Source organism: Desmodus rotundus, chromosome 5 (assembly GCF_022682495.2).
Source record: "Desmodus rotundus isolate HL8 chromosome 5, HLdesRot8A.1, whole genome shotgun sequence".
NCBI classification, from domain to species: domain Eukaryota; kingdom Metazoa; phylum Chordata; class Mammalia; order Chiroptera; family Phyllostomidae; genus Desmodus; species Desmodus rotundus.
This window is the reverse complement of record NC_071391.1, coordinates 34130702-34154180: the sequence shown is the minus strand read 5'-3', so window position 1 is coordinate 34154180 and position 23479 is coordinate 34130702. Positions and strand designations below refer to the sequence as shown.

At 34.9% G+C, this 23479-nt stretch overlaps 1 protein-coding gene across 21 annotated transcripts in view; it reads right to left on the bottom strand.

The window, feature by feature from the left end:
- SOX6 (SRY-box transcription factor 6) overlaps window positions 1-23479 on the bottom strand; it is a 597341-nt gene that overhangs the window by 365780 nt on the left and 208082 nt on the right. Inside the window, exon 1 of one of the 21 annotated variants that reach the window (XM_045194157.2) lies at window positions 20029-20171. The exons of 19 other annotated variants lie outside the window; for them this stretch is intronic. The gene's annotated coding sequence lies outside the window, so the exon portion shown is untranslated. Of the gene's footprint in view, window positions 1-19867; window positions 19955-20028; window positions 20172-23479 lie in introns of those variants that run through there. One more of the 21 variants, XM_045194161.3, reaches the window with a different exon arrangement.

Genomic DNA, 23479 nt, shown 5'->3' with positions numbered 1-23479 from the left:
TCCAGAAGGCTGTGTATGTGTTTATGCTGCTGTCATTTGTATTTATGTGTGCTTAGCTGCCCTTTTCTTATCTGGTCCTTGGTGCTCTGCTGGACATGTGGTGCTGACTGGTGCTGACCAGTTACTTTTTACCTCCACATTCCTTCAAGTCTCTGTTTTCAGTCTCTACACCCACCACTGATAAATGCTGTTGAAAGAAGGTAAATAGAGAGAGAGGGGGAGAAAAGGATGAAAGCACTTGAGTAATCACAAAGGAAATATCTGGGAGGAAAAATAGAGATGCTACACTAATACAAATAACATAATAGCTAAGGTGTATTGAGCATCTACTATGCGCCACATTTCTCATGTATGTGTTACAGTAGCTCATTAAACCTCAAACAACTCCACAGTAAAACCACTAATTTATTCCATTTGCAGATGAACAAAGTGAGATATAGAGTAACTTGGCTTTGGTCATAATGCTAGTAAATTGAAGAGAAGATTTCAACCTGTTCTGACTTTAAATCCCAAGCTTTTAACTTTTATACTCAATTCCCATTATTATCCCTTACTGAATGCTAATTATATGCTAAGAACTATGCTAGCTGCCTTACATAGGTTAGTTCTAAGATCCATAATAACCTTAAAAAATGAATGCCTTTGTCCCCATTTTACAGTAGAGAAAATAGAGGCTCTGGGGAAATTAAGTAACTTACCTAAGGTCACAAACCAGTAAGCAGCAGCCCCAGAGCTTTAACCCTGCTGTGTTTGGCTGCACCTTTTCCACCGCGTTATGATGTGCATATTTCAGTTCCCTACTCCTTCCTCCCCCACAAGACCCTTAATCCATCGCTACAGTTCCAGATTCCACTTCCAAGGCTCAGCTAATATCTTACCTCAGCCGTTAGCCACTCAGAAACATATTAGCCCATCATTGCATTCCTATTGCAATTATTTGTGTAACATTCATTTACCTTGATGAAGACAGATTTTTATTTGTCAGTCCCCTGGTCTGTTTATGTCCTATGTCCCCAATCAGTCAACCCTTAGAAGTGCCCTGTAGCAGGTTCTTCAGGCAGTTTGTACCATCTAAACATATCTTACATTACTCTCAATAAGCCTCTAGAGGGAGATAAGCATTCTGTCATATAATTTGTATCGCCCACAATAGCTGGCAGAATCCTAAGCACATATTAGGGTTTACCAGTGTATGGATTGACTCCATTACACTTCAACTGTAGGAAGTTTTCAGTAATGGTAATACAATAACAGCAAACTTTAAATATATATACTCAATCCTCATAATGACTGATTACATAGGTAGTACTGTTATGCCCGTTTTACAGAGGGAATTGAGGAACAAACAAGCGGTTTGTCTAAGGTCATACAGCTAGTAAGTGGCAGATTCAGGATCCAAACCCATGCAGTCCCACTCCAGATCAGCATTCTCTTGATGACTTTACAATACTATTTTCACTCAAATACACATTGTTCTAACATTAAACAATTCCCACACCGTGAAAATTTATAAAACTTACTCATTACTTCTGCTATGAACACTGGAGGAGTTTAGAAGAAATACAGAAAAAAAGACTGTCTGCATAGAGTAGAAAACCTGAACGGCAGATACAAAGATGCTTTGAAAATCAAAAGACAATTGAGAAGTATTTCTCTTTCTAAAAAAATTGGAGTGTACTAAGTGTGCCATTTTCACACAAAGGTTCTAAAGCATCCATGTTGAATTTCTCTCATTAATACACCAAATTACATAGCATACTTCAGAAAGAGCAACCAATGGTAGCAAAAACCTTGCAACTCTACATCAGAATCATGTAATTTTGAATCAGTGAAATGTAACCACCTCTGGACCGACACACAACAGCTGTCTAGGGTATCAGAGAAAGGGCCCGATGAAGAAGATCCCCAGGAAAACAGGATGGAAACACTGGAAAACAGAATGTTGATTTCCAAATCTATTGAACTTGATTAGGCTGTTGCAAAAGTCAGGAAAGTACAAGATATATTGCGACCGTAAAAAGGCAACAAGAAGTTCTCTGAATTTATGATGGTAAGCCAAGTGAGTTTGTTTATAATTCATAATTTATAATTTGCAAAGCCTTTTCCTGCATATTATTTCTTCTAATTCATATAATAACCTGGTGAAATAAGTCATGTCATCATCTCTACAAAATCAGCCTCTACAAACATGGCCCAGAGAAGAAAACTTTCCGAGGTTATTTAGCTAGAAAGTGGTGAAGCTATAGGTAAATCCCCAGTCCCCTAAAACAAAGCCCCTTTCCTCGTATTACATATATATCATACGAACGTAAGACAGCACACCTAATTATTAGTACTATTACTCAGAAGTACTGTGTATTTCAGAGGCAGAAAGCCATCTTGGAAAATCAGTTAAGAAGAGGCAGAAAGTAGTGTGACATAGCAGAATGATCAAAACTTTGGAGTCACACATAGCCCTAGGTATGAATCCAGACTCTGTGACTTTGGCAAACTGTTTAAACTCTTAAATGAACAACTTCCTCATTTGAAAATGAAACAGTTCTACTGTGAAACTGCAAAGAACAGTAAGTAACAAACATTTATATATACACCTAAAAGTTGCTTGCTTGTATGGTATAAAATGGTGTCGTTCTTATAAATTCCCTCTTCTAGAGAGCTTAGAACTTCAGGGCTTCACCATAGTGAACAGTTGAAACATCTGTAATGTCAAGAATTTTAAGCTGATTTAAAAAGAAAAAATCACGACCATCAACAATAACAACAGCTTTGCTGATCAACATATTAAAGCAAAAAATTTAGATGCTAATTAACCCACCATATTAGCAACTGAGCCAGAGTTTAGGAGCCAGTTCTATCAATGGATATTTTCTCAGTCACTCAGACAAACTGTTGTGCTTATTTCAAATCCACGGCACTGAGGCTCCCTTTGTGACTGTGGATGGTTGGAATATTGCCTGTACTTCTGTCTTCTATGAAAAGCCAAACATATAGAAATTTCAGTGGCCAGATTATACGCTCATCTTGACAATATATCACTCTGTTTGCTGCCATGTTGACCTCCTATTGATGATGTTCATGACTTCTTATGCCTTGATTTTGTTCTTTGGTTTCAATAAAAAGAAAAGTGGACAGCCCTTAGACTAATGAATTCAGACTCTTTTCAGACACAGTGCTGCTTCTCTTCCATGAGATCAGGAAAAGGATATATTTCTGGTTGCAGACATATGTGGTACAGACATGAGATCACAGCTTTAAGCTTAATAGAAGAACATAACAATCTACTCACTGTTTACATTTAGCCCAAAGGGCAGCTGGAAATTACAACTAACCATATGCAGTGCCTAACAAGTGGTCATGACTTTATTAATAAAGCCAAGACTTAACGAATAGGATTCTGCAAATGGTACAGTGAGGGGCAGTGAGGGGCAAGAGTGTCTTACCATAGGCCCCTCTAAGTACTAGGCATAGGGCCCAGGCTATTGTTGAAACCGTCCTTTGGGATTAGACTGTTCTCCCTGCCAGGATTTCATTTGCCATCTTTCATATTTCCCAGTTCTCCATACAGTGTTTAATCAGCTGCTAGGGACTGGTTAAAAAGGACTCCTATTCTTCTTGGATCCTGACATCCTAAAAAGGGAATGAATTGTAAAATTATCTATACACTATGAAATCAAATCACACATAGAGAAATGTTTTTTATACCATAAAGAATTATTTCACAGAGAAAAAGAGATGCAAATAGCATCTCATTTAATCCTTCCAAGTCTATGACAGGTACAGTAATATTATTCCAACTTACTGATAAAAAGCTGATGTTCAGAAAGGCGTCCTAAGGATGCTGCAAGTAAATTGCAAAACAAAGATCTATACCCGGATCTAAATCCCATGCTTTCACTTTCCAACAACTGTCATGAGAATACATTAATTGCTAAGCCGTGGTCTACCATAATTATTTTCTTTCTGCATTAAGAAGAATACAAATCTACTAGGTAAATGTAGTACTCAAAATGAACCTAATCAACAAAACAAACAAACAGGCAAAATATAACCAGAGACATTGAAATTAAGACCAAACTGACAGCAACCAGAAAGGAGGTGGAAGGGAATAATGAGGGGAAAAGTGGGAAGGGTTGTCAGGAACGTGTATAAAGGACACATGGACAAAGCCAAAGGGGGATAGGATCGAGGGTAGAAGGTGGAGATGGGTGGGGTTGGGGGGAGAGGTGGGAGAAAAATGGGGACAACTGTACTTGAACAACAATTTTAAAAAAATGAATCACTGTTTGACACTAACTCCTTTTTTATGAACATCTCTGCCACAATTTATAAATCTTCTGTCTGGTTCATCCATTTCTTTCCACACAGTAATGAGAGGTCTCAAATTTGTAACCCAAGTACAAAAATCACAGGATAAGTGCTGGAGCATAAAATCATCAAAACACCTTACAAGGTTTCATCAAAGTATGTTGGCCCGATTGAGTCAGCAAAGATTAAACAATAACTCCTATAAAGATGATGGCTGACATAGGTGATCGGATATAGGTGGTGCAGAAATCAGAAGTGTGGTAGAACAAGTAGTTCATCCAAGTGAAGTTTATTCAAGTGTAATAAGTAGAGAAGGGAAATCTAAATTTTCAGTCTACCTCCTCAGGCTAGATTTAAGGTACAGTTTGGACCTTGCTGAAGCACATTTTGCTTCCTGTGTGTTCTCATTTTGGTTTTGCTTTGTTTCTGAAACAGAAGTAAAATTCCTTATTTGAAGCACGTTGTATTATTTTATTAGAATTATCACTGTCAGGCTAAATATACCTTCCGTTTTCCATTTGGCCCAGTGTGAGAACTATATTCAGGAAAACAAAAGCAGAGGAAAGAGCAATGTTCTAAATGTGCTGTCCCTCAAACATGACTCCTGCTAGGCTGTGATAGGCTGAGAGAAACAGCACGCTCTCCACTGAGGTTCCTAATGATGCCACTGAGAGCCCAAGCCATTCACACAGTTACGACACACAATGCAACCACATTTTTCCCCCTTGGGGCTTAGAGAAAAAAAACTGTCTCTCAAACCACAAACAGTAATGTTTAACCACAGCACAAGGCAAAAGGAAGAGAAAGAATGGCGCAGTAAAGTATGAGATTTAGCTCAGATAATTATCCAAGAAATTACAAATCACCTTGGAATACAGCTTTCAATCTCACCCCAGTTTAGACACATCTCAATATGAAAATGAGTGATTAACAAATACTAGGAGCTTATAGCCACAAAAGTGTGAATGGAAAAGTCACAATGGCCCACACATTTCCAATGGACGAAACACTGATATTAGCATACAGAAAAATTGCTGTCTAGCACTTTGCGGTAACATATATATACAAACATAAAGCCTATATATTTTCCTAGAAAGTATTAAGGATAATATAGTGCTCTTTTAACTGTCTATTGGCCACAAAATAATTCTTGAATTAACTAGCATTTCTATTATGTTTCACAAATTATAGGAGGTAACAGACACAGACCAAAAAGGGTGCTGAACACTAGATAATTACTAACAATTGCTAATCTCTAATTTTATTTTCCCTATTATCTAAATTCATTAAAAGTTCAAATAAAAAGTAAACAGATTGTTTTTAAAAAATGGTGCTGAGAAAACTAGTTTTCAACAGAGGAATGGAGTTGAACCCTTACCTTACACTACACACAGAAATTAATTCAAAATGGATCAAGGACCTAAACTTAGTAGCTAAAACTATAAAACCCTTAGAAGACACAGGGAAAGTCTTTATGACAGTGGCTTTGCACTGACTTCTTGGATATGACACAAAAGCACAAGCACCAAAAGGATGGTAGATAAATTAGACTTTATCAAACTGAAAAACTTAAATGCATCAAAGGACACTATCTGGGGAGTAAAAAGATGGCCCACAGAATGGGAAAAAAGAATTTTCAAATCATGATCTGATAAGGGATTGAGAAAAAGAACTGCTACAACTCAACAGCAAAAGAACAAACAACCAAATTCAAAAATGGGCAAAGGATTTAAACAGACATTTCCTCAAAGATCTACAAATGGCCAATAAACATATGTAAAGATGTTCAGCCTTATCAGTCACTAGGGAAATGCAAGTCAAAACCATGAGATACAACATCATACTCATTAGGATAGCTATTAGCTAAAAAAAAAAAAAAGGGGGGGGGGCGGGAAATAACATTTTCCCCTCCTATGGCTAATTCCCTTACCTCGTTCAGATGCCATGTTCTCAATGCATCCTACTCTGATCATCATATTTAAAATTATTTTCTTGTACTATCAGACTTCCAATATACTATATAATTTACTTACTTATCATGTTTATTGTTATGTATCTCTCCCACTTATAATATAAGCTCCATGAGAACTAAAGTTATTAGTTGTATTCACTGACATATTTTAAGTACAAGAATGGTAGTACCTGTCATGTGATACATGCTCAATAACATTTGCTGAATGAATTATCTGACTAAATTCTTGCTTAGAGTCAGAAAATATCTGAAAAGTTTTGAAAACCAAATCATTTGTTCAATTAATGAGTTTTTATCTTTTTTAACACCAAATATTATCTTCTGTTTATCATCAACAAATACCAAAGTACTATGGCTTAAAATGTAAAATATGGAAGAGGGGATTACAGGAACTACTATAAAGGACACATGGACAAAACCAAGGGGGAGGGTGGAAGTGGGGGAGGGAGGTGGGTTCAGCTGGGGTGGGGTGGAGGGATGGGGAGAAAAGGCATACAACTGTAATTGAATAACAATAAAAATTTTTTTTAAAAAAGTAAAATGTTCCACTTTACTGAACATTTCAATGGAATAAGGTCTCAAAATTTTATTCATATCTTAACATTCAGAGTACATGAGCCAGTTATTTACTTATTGTCTCTTGACTCACATCACCCTTCAATTCTCTACTCTGTGGTCCTGGTGCACTCTATTTCCCAGGCTCCCTTGCCAGCTGGCTTCCTATTAGGTTCTGCCAATGAGAGGGACTAGTGGGAAATTAGAAGGTGAAGGAGGAGAAAAGAGACTTCCTTTTTCTAGCTCCTGTCAGCATCACTCCAGCAGCAAAATACACTTATGGCTGCACCACTTCACACTCCCACCAGCAATGGCTACTTACGCACTCCCAATACCAGCTGCCTGACTCCCGCAGAGATACCAGCACCAGCTGGCTACACTCCTCTCGAGCGATTAAAGCATAAGCCATGCTGTGTTTCCCTCAGTGGTCTGAGCACAAGTCACACAGAACACCCTCTCCCCAGAGGCTCAAGCCCAGTTACAAGGTTTTCCAAGTTCCTAGGTTCAAGTAAAATCCAATTTCTTCCCATTTTTTTTTCCACCAGCCCTATGGCTGGTAGCTAGCTGCTCTCTACATTTATTAATATCTGGATTGCTTCAGCTTCCTTTTTTGCTTTTTCAGCCTTTCAATAGCTGTGTAAAAAATTCCCTCAATTAAATCCCATCTACTTGAACTGTTTATCATGGTTTTTGTTCTACTGACTAGATGTGACTGTTACAGTATAACATTCAGGCAGACCAAAAGATTGAAAACAATTTACATCACTCAGAATTAAACATAATACAGATTTTTTTTTCATACTGTCTTAACCAAAGAATGAGGAAACAGGCCTTTCAAATACATCAGATCTCAGATTGAGATCTTCAATGACTGTGCTCATATTTGTACACTCCCATAGTGTACAGCCTTGTCCTCTCCTGCCTACTCCAAATCTCCATTTGGATACCTAACATGATCTCAAATTTAACATGTCCACAACTAAGCAACTGATATTTTTCCTAAAACCCATTCCTTCCAAAGCTTTTCCCATCACATTTAATAGCAACTCTACCTTAGAGCTTCCCAGGCCAGAATCCTGGAGTCATTCTCAATTCCTTTCTTTCTCTCATCCTCCAAACTCAATCTGTTAGAATGTACTGTTAGTTCTTCATTCAAAATATGTTCAGAATATAACTGCTTCTCACCAGCTCCACTGCTACTCCAAGCCACCAATAACTCTCATCTGGATTATTACAATAGCCTTTTATGTGGTCACTCTTCTTCCACTCTTTTGTATGCCTATAATTTATTACCAACAACAACAAAAGTGATCCTTTTAAAACAAGTCAAATATCACTCCTCTGCTCAGAGTGTTGCAATGGCTCCCCATCATACACAGAATAAAAGCTAAAATTCTTACAGTGTTCCACAAGTTCCTGTAAGATCTGGTGCCTGTTACTTCTCTAATTTCTTCTCCTATTATTTCTCCCTCACTTGCTTGTCTCTGGCCATGCTGGTCTCACCCTGGGTCCTTGAACCTCCAGGCACATTTCTACCACAGAGTCTTAGCATCAGCTGTTCCTCCTGCCTGGAACACTCCTCTCCAGATACATGCATAATTCCTTTGCTCTTACTTCAAGTCTTTGAGCTAATACTTTCATCTCAATGAGACCTTTCCTGACCATCTTATTTAAAGCTGCACACATTTCCACGCTGGGTACTCCCTATTCCCCTTCTTTGCTTTGTTTTTTTTCCATAGAATTTACCCTCTAACTTACTGTATGATAATTTACTTATTTTGTATTGCCTTTCTGTCTCCAATAGGCTATCAGCTCCTTGAGGGCAGGAATTTCTGTTTCATTCATTGATGTGTTGTCAATGTCCAGATGGTACCTGGCACAGAGTAAGTGCTCTGTAAATACTTGCTAATGAAACTCCAAACTCCAAAGCACCAAAGAATGAATGAATATAAACACACAGAGAAATACATTGTGGCATACATATGTATATATGATCTTGAATATATTCTGAAGAGTAAAACTGTATTAGAAATTCTAATACTGTAGTAAATACTATGCCAAAATTCTTATCCTCTTCTATCAAAGATACGTGGCTCAAAATGCATTTATAATCCTACCACATGATATATGGAAGCTCTCTAGCACAGTGTTCAAAAGTCAGCCCACCTGGCTTACATTATCCCTCCAGCATCTGCTAGCTCTATGACCCTAGGAAAGTTACATGACTTCTGTGCCTCATTTTCTTCATCATAAAACAGTAATAATAATAAAACCTAGCTCATAGAAATTATGTAAAGGATTAAATTATGTAACACACTTAAAGCACGTTAGCACAGTGCTGGATCCATAGAACATATCTGGTATATGTTAGCTATTTTTATTATATAAGGTATCTAATGTTTGTTGGAAGACAAGTAAATGCTCTAAAATTCAACATTTTATACTGCTGGAATTTGTTTACATTGCAAGAATCATATCTTATACTTCTTTATATTTGTCATAGCACTGAACATATTGATCCAAGAGTTGGCTGATTTATTGATTGATTGGAGATACACACGCACACACACACACACACTCTAAAATTATAGGTGACAAAATCCAGGTTAGTCAAGTTGCCCAGAATAAAAATATAGAAAAAAAGGCAAGTTTGTCAGTTCTTACTCCTTTTTTTATTATCCTATGTATGATACTACAGTACACTAAAGCATACTAACAATTTTTAGTAAGTATACTAAAGACTTTTTAATTGTACAATAGAGATACATAGATTTTTTCTAACAGAAAATTAATAATGACATGATGGATGTTAACTAAATTTATTGTGGTGATCATTTCACAATACATGCAAGTCGAATCACTGTGCTATACACCTTAAACTTACACAAGTAATGTATGTCAATTATATCTCAGTAAAACTAAAATAAAGAAGTAATGATGAATTAATGACATAGGGAGGAAAGGCAAAAGAAAGGGAAAGTAGAGACAGAGAGCAGGCTTTAAAATTGAGGAGTCAACCAGTCAAAGCTCTGTGAGTCATAAGGGAGAACAGAACACTAATAAAGACTTAGGTTGACAGCTGAGAGAGGGACTTTGTCGGAAAGACTTCTTCTTCAAAAGACCACTCAAAGATAAGCCCAGCTGAGTGAGAGCAAAAATAACTGACTCCAAAATAAGTGTGCAGTTAACCATTGGTCACAAGATGTTCAAATTCCTTCACAGAAGGGGAACTCCAAAAGAATTAAAACAAAAGCAAAAGAATAAAAGAGGAGAATAAAATCATCATTAACTTTCTTTGAAATGTTGATAGACTAACCCAGTAAAGATTAGTAACTTTGCCATTGCCAGGTGGAAATCCAGCTTGAATACCTAAAATGGAAAGATCCTTTAAAAAATTATTTCATTAAAGTTCTGGTATATTAAATATGCTTTCTTCTATGAGTCTGTCTCTATTTTCCTTGTTAGTTCAGTTTCTTCATTAGATTCTACATATGAGTGAAATTATATAGTATGTCTTTCTCTGACTGCCTTATTTACTTAGCATAGTGTTCTCCAAGTCCATCCATACTACTGCAAAGGGTAAAATTTTGTTCTTCTTTTTTTAAGGCTGAGTAGTATTCCATTGTGTAAATGTCCCATAGGATGACAGCCGAGGGTGGTGGCGGGGGGCTGGGAAGGGGGGTGGAGAGATTGAGCGAAAAAGGACTCATGAACATGGACAACAATGTGGTGATTGCTGGGGGACTAAATGGTAATAGAAAAAACAATACAAATATGAATAAACAAACCAATAAATACTTTCATTTATGCTTTCATTTACTACAAACCCATACCCATCACCTTGATGACATTTTATTGCTTTTTCCCAATGCTATAAAAACTCACTTTAGTGAACTATGTTTGAACTTGCCGCTGTCATGACACAACCACTTTTCAATTCTTCACAAATGTGCCGCCACAGTGTGTAGATTTGTTTATCAGGAGCAATGGGAGCGGGAGATGGCTTTTTGCAGATCATTATTCACAGTAGGCTGTTACTATGTGAGTGTGTACATTGTGAGCACCAGCGCACAGAAACTATAATCTTATCTTCAAACTGTAGTTATGACACAAACTACTTAAGCTTCATGCCCCTAACATGTTTTCATCATTCAGAAGTACAATGACAGCCACAAAGGACTGTTCACAATGTGCAATTCTGCATTTCTACAAAATGTAAAGAAATAAATTCTAGATACGTCCTTAAACAGAGATGTGTCAATAGCCAATCCAAGTAAATGGGCTCTTCAATTTCTGGACTAAGGCTTGGAGCCTCATCCTTTAATTTGCTCCTCCTTTCATACTTTGTTCTTTACCCTTGGGTCCAACTTCCTTCTTTAGGCTATTCTTCACTACCAAACAAACTTAGCCTCCTATTAGACAGCTCTTGTCATCTACTCTATTCACTAAAGCAGTATCTTCCTCTACTGTTCTGGAAATCATGAATCATGCAAGTAAATGATGTGGCATCACCTGAGAATACCTGGGAATTTAATTGCTGGGCTCCTATAATTTTCAGAGGTACAATCATACCTAGGCATTACCCAATTTTTATTGCAATTTGTGGTTTTAAGACTTGCATGTGATTAACTCTATAATCTTCAAGAATGAAAGTATATAACAAATAAGTTTAAAAATATAGATTTTTTCCAACTTATATATCCTGTGCATTATTAAATAATAATCATGAGAAAGAAGGAAGGAAGGAAGGAAGGAAGGAAGGAAGGAAGGAAGGAAGGAAGGAAGGAGGGAAGGGAGGGAGGGAGGGAGGGAGGAAGGAAGGAAGGAAGGAAGGAAGGAAGGAAGGAAGGAAGGAAAGAGAGAGAGAGAGAGAGGAAGAAGAAAGAAAGAAAAGAAAGAAAGAAAGAAAGAAAGAAAGAAAGAAAGAAAGAAAGAAAGAAAGAAAGAAAGAAAGAAAGAAAAAAAGAAAGAAAGAAAGAAAGAAAGAAAGAAAGAAAGAAAGAAAGAAAAAGAAAGAAAAAGAAAGAAAAAGAAAAGAGAGAAAGAAGGAGGGAGAGAGGGAAGGAGGGGAGGTGGGGAGGAGGGAAGGAAGAAGGAAGGAGAGAAGGAAGAAATGTACTTATCGTTACTAATACAGCCTCTAAGCTGTTGGTATACTTCTAAAACACTCAAGAATATGTACTTTGACCCATCTTTCACTCAATACAATTACTACAGCTTCTAGATAGATATCATCTCACAATATTACACTGCACAATAATTACCTAAATCATAAAACCAAACCTTTCTTCCTCTGAGCTCCCTATATGCCTGCTAAAGTCTGAATGTTTGTGCCTCCCCAAAACTATATTTTGAAACCCTAACCCCCAACGGTGAAGGTATTCTCAGGTGACGCCCATTGGGAGTGATTAGGTCATGAGGGTGGAGCCCTCATGAGTATGATCAGTACTCTTACAAAAGAGATCCCACAGAGCTCCTTAGTCCCTTCTACCACACAGCAGGAAGTCTGTGACCCAGAAAAGGGCCCTCACCTGGCTCTTTTGACACCCTGATCTCAGAATTTCAGCCTCCGGAACTGTGAGAAATACATATTCACTATGTATACGCTACCCAGTCTGTGGTGATTTGTTACAGTGGTCCGGACAGACTACAGCAGTGCTTCCTCATCATTCAGAACATCCTGGCCTGAGTATGTACCTATCTGGGAACCACCTCTGATGAAATATGAAAAGTCCTACAAAAGTAAACAAAAAATCAGAAAAACTGCAGAACCTATTTAGAATAATTTCATTGTTAGGAACTCAGTTCATTAGAAGCTCCACTAATTATAACATGTAAGTACTCTGAGGTGTGCCATCACTAATTCACAGGTTTGTAGCTTTGTTCCCAGCTGTCCTGCATCTTCAGTGGTTGTTCAGGTACAATGATGACAATGCATCTCAGACTAATTCTAAAGATTAACTTCTCCAGCAATACAAATGGTGGCTCAAATATCACATGTACGATGAATTTTTAAAACCAAAAAAATTAAAATTTAGTATTTTTATTGCTTCTGAATATACATCATTCAGTTTCATTTACTTATTTATTTTTCAGTTATATTTTGTATTCAATATTATCCTGTCTATTTCTCAGCTGTACAGCATAGTGGTTCAACAAGCACATACTTACAGAGTGATCCCCGATTGCCTAGCTGGCCCCACACATAGTCATTATGATATTATTGACTCTATTCCCTGTGTTTTTACCACTTTCTCCTATCTGGCACTTTAAAAGACTTATTCCACAATCTCTGCTTAAACATGTGCCATAACCTGACTCAAATATTTTAAGTAATTAAAATTAAAGAAACAAGTGATGAGTTGGGGGTTTTTTTTATTGTAATGCAGAAAACAAAAACAAACTAATGTGGCAAAAGAATTATTACCCTGTCATAAATTGACCCATTCTATGCTGCGGAAGCCTCTATTCTTGGGCAATGTTGTATTCCCTGCAATATACAAATAAGAGTAAAGTAAAATTGCTTTTTAAGGCCAAACACTTTAAAAGGATGACAGATTTCACTGTTCTTTCTTTCATGTTCATTCTCTTTCTCACTCTTTCCCCCCCACCCCTCATTTTCTACAGCTCTCTTCTTTCTCTTTATTTTTGTAATTATTGAAGCTTGCTTATTTCATAACATTGTTTTAAGGATGCAAGTATGAAAGTCAAACTTAATGCTACACTATGTCTAATAACAACTTTTAAGAGTGCAACTTAAAAATAAAGTGTTATCCAAAAAAGGGCTACCGCAATTAGGTCTTATATTAGAAAATAGGTACAATTTCATCTACTTACATTTAAAAAATCTCAGCAGCTCACTCTTAACTAACACTTCTTAAACTCTTTTCAGACTTTACTAGTATACACCAATTATTTTTTCAGCCTACTCACACAGAAGGTATGCACATTATAAAACAAGGTAAAGACATCTCATCAAACCTAATCTCTCTAGTTAAGGTTAGATATTTTGCATCACTGAACTAGAGAGTGCTACAATTGAAAGGAAAGTGAGACATAGAGAGCTTAAACAACTTGCTCAAACAAGTAACTAATTACTAATTAGTAGCAAAGAAAGTTGGGAAGAGAATCTAGTTCTTCAAACTGCAAAGCACTAGAGAAGATTTGGAACTAGAATCCAGATCTCTAAACTCCAAAATGCTAAGCATTGTACAGGAAGGAGAAAAAATCGTGCTGATCCTGAAGAAACTCACTAAAAATCTATCATTGCATACTTCTCCAATGAATGATATATGACTATAGTATAGTATAGGAGCCAGTTGCAGATCTAGTGCCAACATGATTTTGAAAAAAACAATTTGGATAATCTCATCACTTATGCATAGTTCTATCATACATAGTGTGATTTTTCTTCCTTTCTTGATCTATACCCTCTGAATTAGATTGGTTTAAGGTCAATATTAAAATAAACTAGAATGCCAAAAAAAAACCTGGCAAGGGGTGCGAGTTGGGATGAGAGTGGGGATAGGAAGAGACAGGCATGCTGGCTGTCAAGAGAAAGTCATCCTAGGATTATAAAGCTGTTGTACTCAATGTTCAAGACATAATCCATGCATGTTTGACAAAGAGTTAGCTTAATTATAAGTGGGATCTTTCACCCTCTTCCTCTACAACTCTTGCCTTTAAATGGCTAAACTTCATTTCAAAAGATGGATACTGAGAATAAGGGAAAACATGAGAATACTGGGTTTGTAAATCACAGTACTCTTGCTAAGAGAAGAGTTTCACATGATCTCTATGAGATTAAAGTGAAGAAAATGAGGAAAGAATTCTTCATGGTCATCACTGAAACCCATGACTACATTCTCTAGACCCAGCATAGAGTAACTTAAATCTCCCCAGGCAATTGTTGGAAAATGGGGAAAATCTACTGCACCACTGATGGAACATTTCAGACTCTAGACCGACAACTGCATCTCTTTAACACTCACTGAACATAATCCTGACAGAAATATGAAGGAAGGGAAGAGGAGAGGGAGATGAAGAGAAGGGCAGGAAAAAGAAAAGGAGAGAGAAAGAAAAGGCGGAAAAGTATTTAGGGGTACTATTCTTCAGGAAACTAAAATCTCATAAGCAATCTACAAAGAAACATTTTATACAAAAAAAGTCAAGTTGTTAGTTACAGAGATATTGAAGTTGTTGATATTTGTTTCTAGGCAAAGAGAATTTCACTTTTAAAAATATATAGTGGTAATAACTATACCATCATGACTGAGCCATATTCTCTTTTTGTAGTATGTCTACTGCATCAAGACAGAGATAAAGAGGAAGAATGAAAAGTAAATAAATAGATCAATAAAAATGGAAGGAACCAGGGTACTTAAAGCGCTTTGTTCATTAGCATCTTTCCATCCAACTATTCAAACTCCAGTGTTAGTTTACTTTCTTGTTTCAATCTCAGTTCCCAAGTATGCAGGAACAAAACAAAATAAATGTGATTTTTTTTCCTTGTACAAAAATTGCAACTTAATGCTAGCTGGTGACAGAAGGAGTGAGGTTGTGCATGCTATGTAATAGTGAAAGTGGTCTGTCACTCTGAAAAGACCTAGAATCAGATAGACACTCAAACTAAGTAATCAGCATTTGCTTCCATCAGAAGAGAGGAAGAAGTGACTTTACATTATACAGAAAGAAAAACACTTCAGGATGGGGGGGGGGAAGCCACTTGAAGAGATTATCCTAAAATAATACTTATTGTATTATTATTTTTATTACTATTATGATTATCTGGGCCACATGTGCAATTACACCCACATTGGTTGCTTTACTATCCTACAGAAGAGGAGTCCTGTATTGTACTCTAAATATAAACAAGCATTTTAAAAGTAAAAGTGTTTCTCTCACTGTGAAATATTAATTTCAAACTCCTTAGAAATTGGTATTGCACCTGACCGTGGGAAGATAAAGACGCTGACCACAGTGATATGGTTTCAGACTGCTGAGGGGAATATAAATTGGTGCATCCTTTCTAGAACATAACTTGGCAAAGTATCAAAATCATTAAAAATACTCTTTGAACCAAAGTTACAATGCCTAGGAATTTATTGCACAGAAGCAATCATATAGTATTCAAAGGTCTATATATTAAATATGTTCATTGAAGTACTGCTTATGATAGAGAAAAAAAATAAAGCAATCTAAATTTTCAACAGTTAGTAGAATAACATTTAATAATTATTGAACAATTTTTGTTGAGTGCCTACTGTGAACTAAGCACATCAGATTCATTAAATTAAAAATGTATCCTTAAAGTAAAATACAATGTATCCATTTTTTAAAATCATACCATCCCAAATTATTTTAGAAATTTATTATATACTTCCATAAAAATCACAAATAGGGTTTTCTGGGGGCTGGGAGGGAGAGATGATAAAGTAATTCTAAAGTCCATCTAGAAAAACAAATGCTTGAGAAAAACCAAGAACCAAGATGATTTGAAAAAGAAAAGTCATTAAATTAAAAAAAAAATCTCACAAAATAAAAGTGTGCCAAATGAATAGCCAGAAGGGAAGTTGAAAAATAAACCCAAATATCTAACCCAAGAATTTAGTCTATAATAATTATAGTATATAAAAGATGAATTATATAACTAATATTATTGGGACAATTGCTTCTATAAATTCTAATTATATACTACATAACAAAATAAATTCTATATAGGTTAAAAACCTAAAAGGAAAAAAAGTAAAACCATAATAATACTGTAACAAAATATATGTGAATATTTATATAATTTGTGGAAGGAAAGACATTCTTAAAAATAAAATCAAAAGCAGAAACTCAAAAGGAGAAAAAATTTTAGATTTGATGAGAGAGAATTGATTTTCTAAAAATTTTAATTGAAAGACAAAATGTCAAGATTGGAAAATAAAACCTGCATCATCTATGATAAAAGGTTAATATTTTTAGCATAATAAAGACCTCTTACAAATCAGTAAGAATTAACTGCTCATTGAAATAATGTGCATTACTTTATACGGGACTGTTCTAAATATTTAATTTATGTTCATTCATTTGATCCCTGCAACAATCCTATGACATATGGAAAACTTTTACAGATAAGGAAACGAAGGTTTAGAGAGATTAGGTAAACGTCCAAGGTTACAAAGCTGATAAGTACTAATGATAGAGCCAAGGTTCAAACTCTGTCACCAATAGTCTGACTCCAAAATCTCTTGTGCTTCTCAAAGGATATGAGCAAGAAATTTATGAAAAAAAAAGAGAAGAAATGCAAATGAACAATAAACAAATGAAGAAATATTCCATCTTACTGCTCATTAAAGGAATCCAAATTATACTAAAACTAAGCTGCATTTCCCCCTGCAACACTGGCAGTGGTTGAAAATAATGGCAATAACTGTGTCAGCGTGACTGTGGCAGAATGAATACTGTCATGCACTGCTGGTAAGAGTAGCCTGGTTCAACTTTCCTGGATAGTATTTTGAGACTATGAATTAAGTGCCTTTAAAAAGTGATTACTGAATAAAAAAATAAAAATAAAAATAAAAAAATTAAACCAAAAAAAAGAATCAAAAATAAATAAATAAATAAATAAAAAGTGATTACTCAACAATTCATTTGTAAGAATTTGAACTAAAGCAATCATTAGAGATAATGGCAAACATTGAACTATAAAGTAGTTTATTGCAATGTGGTTAATGATAGTAGAATATCAGAAATAACCTACTTATACATGATCAGTTAAACTATGAAATGTCCACAAATAGAATAGTATGCACCCATTAAAACTAATGTTGTGAAAGGATAGTGATATCATATGAAAATATAAATGATACAATATGATATAGTGTTTAATAAAAGCAGATTACAAAGCAGTTGTTACTATATAACTCTATCTTTGTTTAAATAGGATATATATATAAACTATATATAAGCATTATAGAAAGATACAAATTTAATACTGAATGTATATACACCTTGATTTTAATGATTAAATCTGGAAAATGGAGTGCATTTTTTCTTCTTTTCCTTTATTTTGATATGTATCCTAAATTTCTTATACACAATATCTGTTACATTTTTAGTAAATTATAAAGTTCATTTTAAAAGAAAAAGGTATGCAGGACAATATTTAATGACATAGGAACAATGATCACAGTATGTTAACTTTTAAAAAGGAGCTGGCAAAATAGCATGTGCAATAAGATACCACTTTTCTTTTTTAAAAAATGTGTATTGATGTAAAAAGAACTTCTGGTTTGTAATCAGCATAAGTATCTTGAGGTAGCTCTAGATGTCACAATGGAAGATATTTGTTACATTCTTTTTAATATTTTCCAAATTTTCTCAAATAACTACGGTTTGTTCTTTAATCAGAAAAGGCAATGAGAAAGACTGTATTTTTCACTTTGCTCAAAATCAATTCTAATTAATTGTTTAACAAGCCTATAATTTATGAAAAAGCAAAAAATAACATGCTACCTTCATATTGTGGAAACAGACACAAAAGGATATCAGTTTTTCTATATCCTTTTCATATATCCTTTTTGATATATGAAAAGCAAATATCATAGAATTAGAAATTTTATTTAAAATTATGATCCTGTAAATGTACTATATCAAGACTTAAATGAGCCCTACAAGTTAACCAGGTAAATCTTCTTGATATGTGTTCAGTAATTTGATAGATAAGTATATATGGTAAAATAAAGTAATTGCAAATGGTTAAGCAGATGATTGAAAACAAATATGCTGACATTGATCAGCAATACTACAAGACGAAAAATTGAACGGGAATCATTTATTTGGCAATGTGGCAATACCAACAGTCCTGGACAGAATTCCTAAATATACATGATCTTGAACAAATCAATCTCACCAACTTTTAGACTCCTCAGGTTTAAACTTACAGCAAAAAAAAAAAAAAAAAGACTTTTTGGCTTTAAATTCACAGTAAAAATTATACAAATATAAAGAATTTCCATGTGACTAAGCTAACATAAACTCTAAAGTACCTTCAAAATAGTATCTATCTAATTAAAGATAAATGAAGATGGTAATGACATGAGACACAAAGAACTTTTTTAAAGAAACAAAAAGATAAAGAAAAAAAGCTGACATCGTTGATAGTGAAGAATTTCTCTAATAGGGAATCAAGGCTCAGAAAAATGCAGTAGCTGTTCTCCTATTCTCAGAAGGTCAGAAAAACTGGGGACCAAATTTCTGAATTTTGGCTGTGAGCCCTATTTCTTACTAATCACCCAGTAGCACTTCCCCACATGGAGAAGCTGATACAGCATCAACAAATTCTTTATCAAAATCAACACTGTGTAACATTGAGAAAATTAAGTGTTGTAATCTATAAATGTCCCAGCCTGTTCTGTTAAAACTTTATCCCAATTAGACACTATGTTGAAAAGTATGTTCAAAAAAAGAGTTTTTCTTTACTTCTGCTACAATTTTTAAGTCATATATTTTCTTCCATCTCTTAGAAAGTTTGTTTGTTCTTGTGCTTTTACATATGATATTTATACACATTCCTCATGGAAATATGCATAGTACAGTCACTTTCATTTTTCCCACTAAGGGTGAAAATATGCTTTAATATGTTTTAGTTTTCAGCACAAAACTCTCCAGTCCCTTACATCAACTTTTACTGGCTTTCCATTTCCTTAAAATTTCACCTCTCATCTCCTCCAATCCACACACACACACACACACACACACAAACAGAGCCACAATGACAGTCTTTTTAAAATAACATTTAAATATAAATCACCTGAGGGTGACAAGTTGTAAGCCGCTTCCCACCCGACCACCCTAAAATTGGATAAAGTAGTAAAAGAAAACATAGACATTCTAATGTCTGGTAACTTTTTACTAACTCAATGTTATTATCTAAAGTTTTAAAAACACCATTATCATAAGCCAGTTGTCATAGTTAACCATTATAAAAGAGAAGCAAAAGCCTTAAAAAACAAAAGTTATTGCCTATCAAAATATATTATTTTTTACCTTATTATTACAGGTTTTCAGGATCTCAGGGGTGCTTCTCTCCCAATCATCAAGCCATCCAATACACATCTTTGTCAAACACACTCTCTCTCCAATGCATAAATAACAACCTAACTGGTTCCTGTACACATAAAGAACAACCTAAATAATTAATCAAATACCTGGACTTCAGGAATTAGTGTCTCCCTTTGTCCTTTGGTGGCCACTGTGTCTTCATTGGAAGCTCTATTGCTGTCATTATTGCTAATTTGAAATCATCCTCTACCTCCACACCCTTCTACGAAGGAAACATAGCTTTTATCTTTGTCTTGCACATGCACACCATACTAGGGTTAAGGAGTAAATTACCTTTTGCAACTCTGTTTCAATAATAAAATAGAAAATAAATAAGGAGTCCTACCAATTACAGGACACCAATACACCAATATACATTCAACACTCGAGTCGACCATTGAATGGGATTGTCATCCTATTTGCCTGATGTACAATATATTCAAAAAGAAGAGAATATCTCACAACTTGGGGAGAAATTATCTGAAGGTAAAGTGATGCTACATTAGATACTTCACATGAAGTTTTGGCAAGTCTGAATAAAATACTGCAATTTAGGACATTTCTGTTCTTAGATCCAAGAAATGGAGTTACAGAGTTCATTGTGAGGTCATTGCCAATTTCAGGATGGGTCTTAATGAAAGAGAGTGAATGACGGAAGACACTATTAGGTTCTGTGTGGAATGAAAAAAAATGTTTTGATAGATAAATATTTAAGATTGTTAGCACTTTGTACAGAATTCTGAGATTTCAAAAAATGATTAAAATTTTAAATTAAAACAATAATAGCTAACATATATAAAGCAGTTATAATGCAACAAGCATTATTCTAATTGCTTTAGATACATTAACTTATTTAGTCCTCAAAACAAACAAACTATGGAGGAGTACGCTTTATTATATAAATAATTACTATCACTAACCCCATTTTACATATGAGAAACTAGGCACATAGAAATTAACTTTTCCAAGAATGTACTATTAATGGTAGAGTTGGGACTTCAATATAGGCAAACAAACTTTAAAAACCAAGTTCTTAACCACTATAAAAGAATCTAATTGAGGTCTGTTGTTCCTTGAAATCATCACCTTCATTTCATATATAATTAGAAATATATATTGAAGTTAAAACCTGTCTCCCCAAGAAATGTAGCTGCGGACAAGTAATACAATGGCATTTTGTATTAACTAATTACTGTATTAACTTCTATGCAATTCCATAAATCAGTACCTTTTGATATAGAAAATTTAGCAAAGAATACACTCATGATTCTATGAATTCTGAAAGAGAGGCCTATTTAACAATAATGGGAATTATACCTTCCTGGGTAGATTTTTAAAACTTCATTTTTTTAGAATTCATTTGGTCTGAATATTGAGTTCCTTAGACACTTCCACACTTACGTCACTACATTTCCCCATAGATCCCTCCTTATACAGCAACATCTCCATAAGAGAGAAATAAGGAGAATTAAAGAGGAAGCAAAACCCCAAACAGATGTCTCAAGAAAAGCTTTAATACACTAAAGCTTATTTATTTTTCTTAAAGGAGAATTCCTGAATCTATTTACCCTTACTTCAGACATAATTATAGCACTTTTAATTACTTGAGGAGCATATCTAGGCTCAAATCCTGAATCTACCATTTACTACTAGTATGATCTTGTGCAAGATACTCAACTTCTCTGAGTCTAGGCATTTTTTATGTGTAGAATAGTCTATCTCCCTGGAATGCTGCAGGAATAAACATATTGACATAGTAATATGAAAGTCCTCAGCAGTGTGCCTACCACATAGGTAGTGCTCAATAAATGGTTCCTCGTTATCTAAAAAAAGTGAACTAATGACAATTCAGGGACTTACTGTGATAATTAAACAATAGAATTTCTGTGAAAGCACCTACATTAGTACTGTACAACAAAAAGGATCTATAAAATGTTTGTTTTTCTCTCTTCTTAAATAATTTTATAGCCCTCGGCCAAATAGAAATAGCAGCTTATGGTACTATGCAAAGAAGATTCCTATTACTAGAAGCAAAAACACTAATTACAGACAAATGACAGCTTAAAGACTAGAAACAAAGGCAAAGATAGGAAACCCAAAAGCAGACATAGGAACTCAAAAAGCACAGCACTTTGGGGGCCACTCATTATAGAAATACCTTAACAGAACCCCAGTTCAAAGGGGCAGCTCCAAGGAGTCAGCTGTTCATAATGATAACTCTCAGCCATCAAGGTAAGCTACTAAGAAATTAAAATTTTAAATTACAGTTAAAAACTGGATATGTTATAACCTCACTTACATACATTACACTAAAATTTTAACAGGGGCTATTGCTGGTAATAGAATTATGGGTGATTTTAAATATTTTCTCCTTTTATTTTTCTATATTTTCTATTTAGGAAATCAGAATGTATAGGTAAAATTAAAAATAATGTTGGTGCTTAAAGAGGCAGTTTTTAGAAATCTAAGAATTACATGAATGTGTGATAAAGAGATTAACTCCTTCTGTATTGAGTTCCTTGTTCAAATAGCCTACACGGATACTAGTATAATAAAGGCATTACAAAATTGCACTGGTGTGAGAAACATTGATTAAAGGTCGCACAATAAATTCACTTGAAAAGGAAAAATTCTAAAAGTTGACTCATCTTAGAGGTGCTATTTTAAACAGCCAAGTCAATATCAACACAAAGCTTATAACAGGAACCACATGTGATTACCTCTATCTTTGCTTGCAATAATTTTGACACACCCTCCCTTTAGGGTAAAAAAAAAATGTTTAAACAACTCTAGAAAAAGAGCAAAATAAACTGATAAACTGGCATGATTTCAGAAAGCATAGTTAAAAATGAATGCACATTTTTTACCTTCTAAAATAGAAATGAGAATGCTTTAGGCAAATGTGTATGTTACTGGGTAATCACTGACTACACAGCTTAAAAAGAGAGAGATGGCAGCACAAAAAGGAAAGTAAAATATCAGAAATGAACCTAGGATAATTTTTGTCTTTCCGATCTAGAGTGCGCATCTCTGGAACCGTCACAATTGAAAATTGCATACAGTTAGGAGATAACATGCCAAAGATACAGCAGAACCTACAGGACTGTTTCACTTAGAAAAAGGGCTTCTTCTTATAAGTATAAATCATTTTCCTCTTTCTTCATAACTAGAGCACTAATTTTAAAAGAAAGAGAAGTAGAAGTATAAACAGGCACAAAGTAATTGGATGTTGGAAACTCAATTACTTTAAGTATTGGTATTATTACCGGCAGTAAAAGTACAGTGCAAGTAGAGATTTGAGATGGACTACGTGAAACTCAGTCACACAGTGGATCTAGCACCAGAATCTAGATTATGAGCTTCCCCACTTCCAGTTAATATTCAATTCACCTTACCATAATTTCCCCTAAAACTTGGTATCTCCAATCTAACTAGCACTTTAACTGATTCAGGAGTGACTCTTTCATTTCTTTTCTTGGAATCCAGTTGTCAGTGGACTAAAGACAGTGGACATCATTAATACCAGAGGAATCTATATATTGTAGTAAGAAAAGGGTA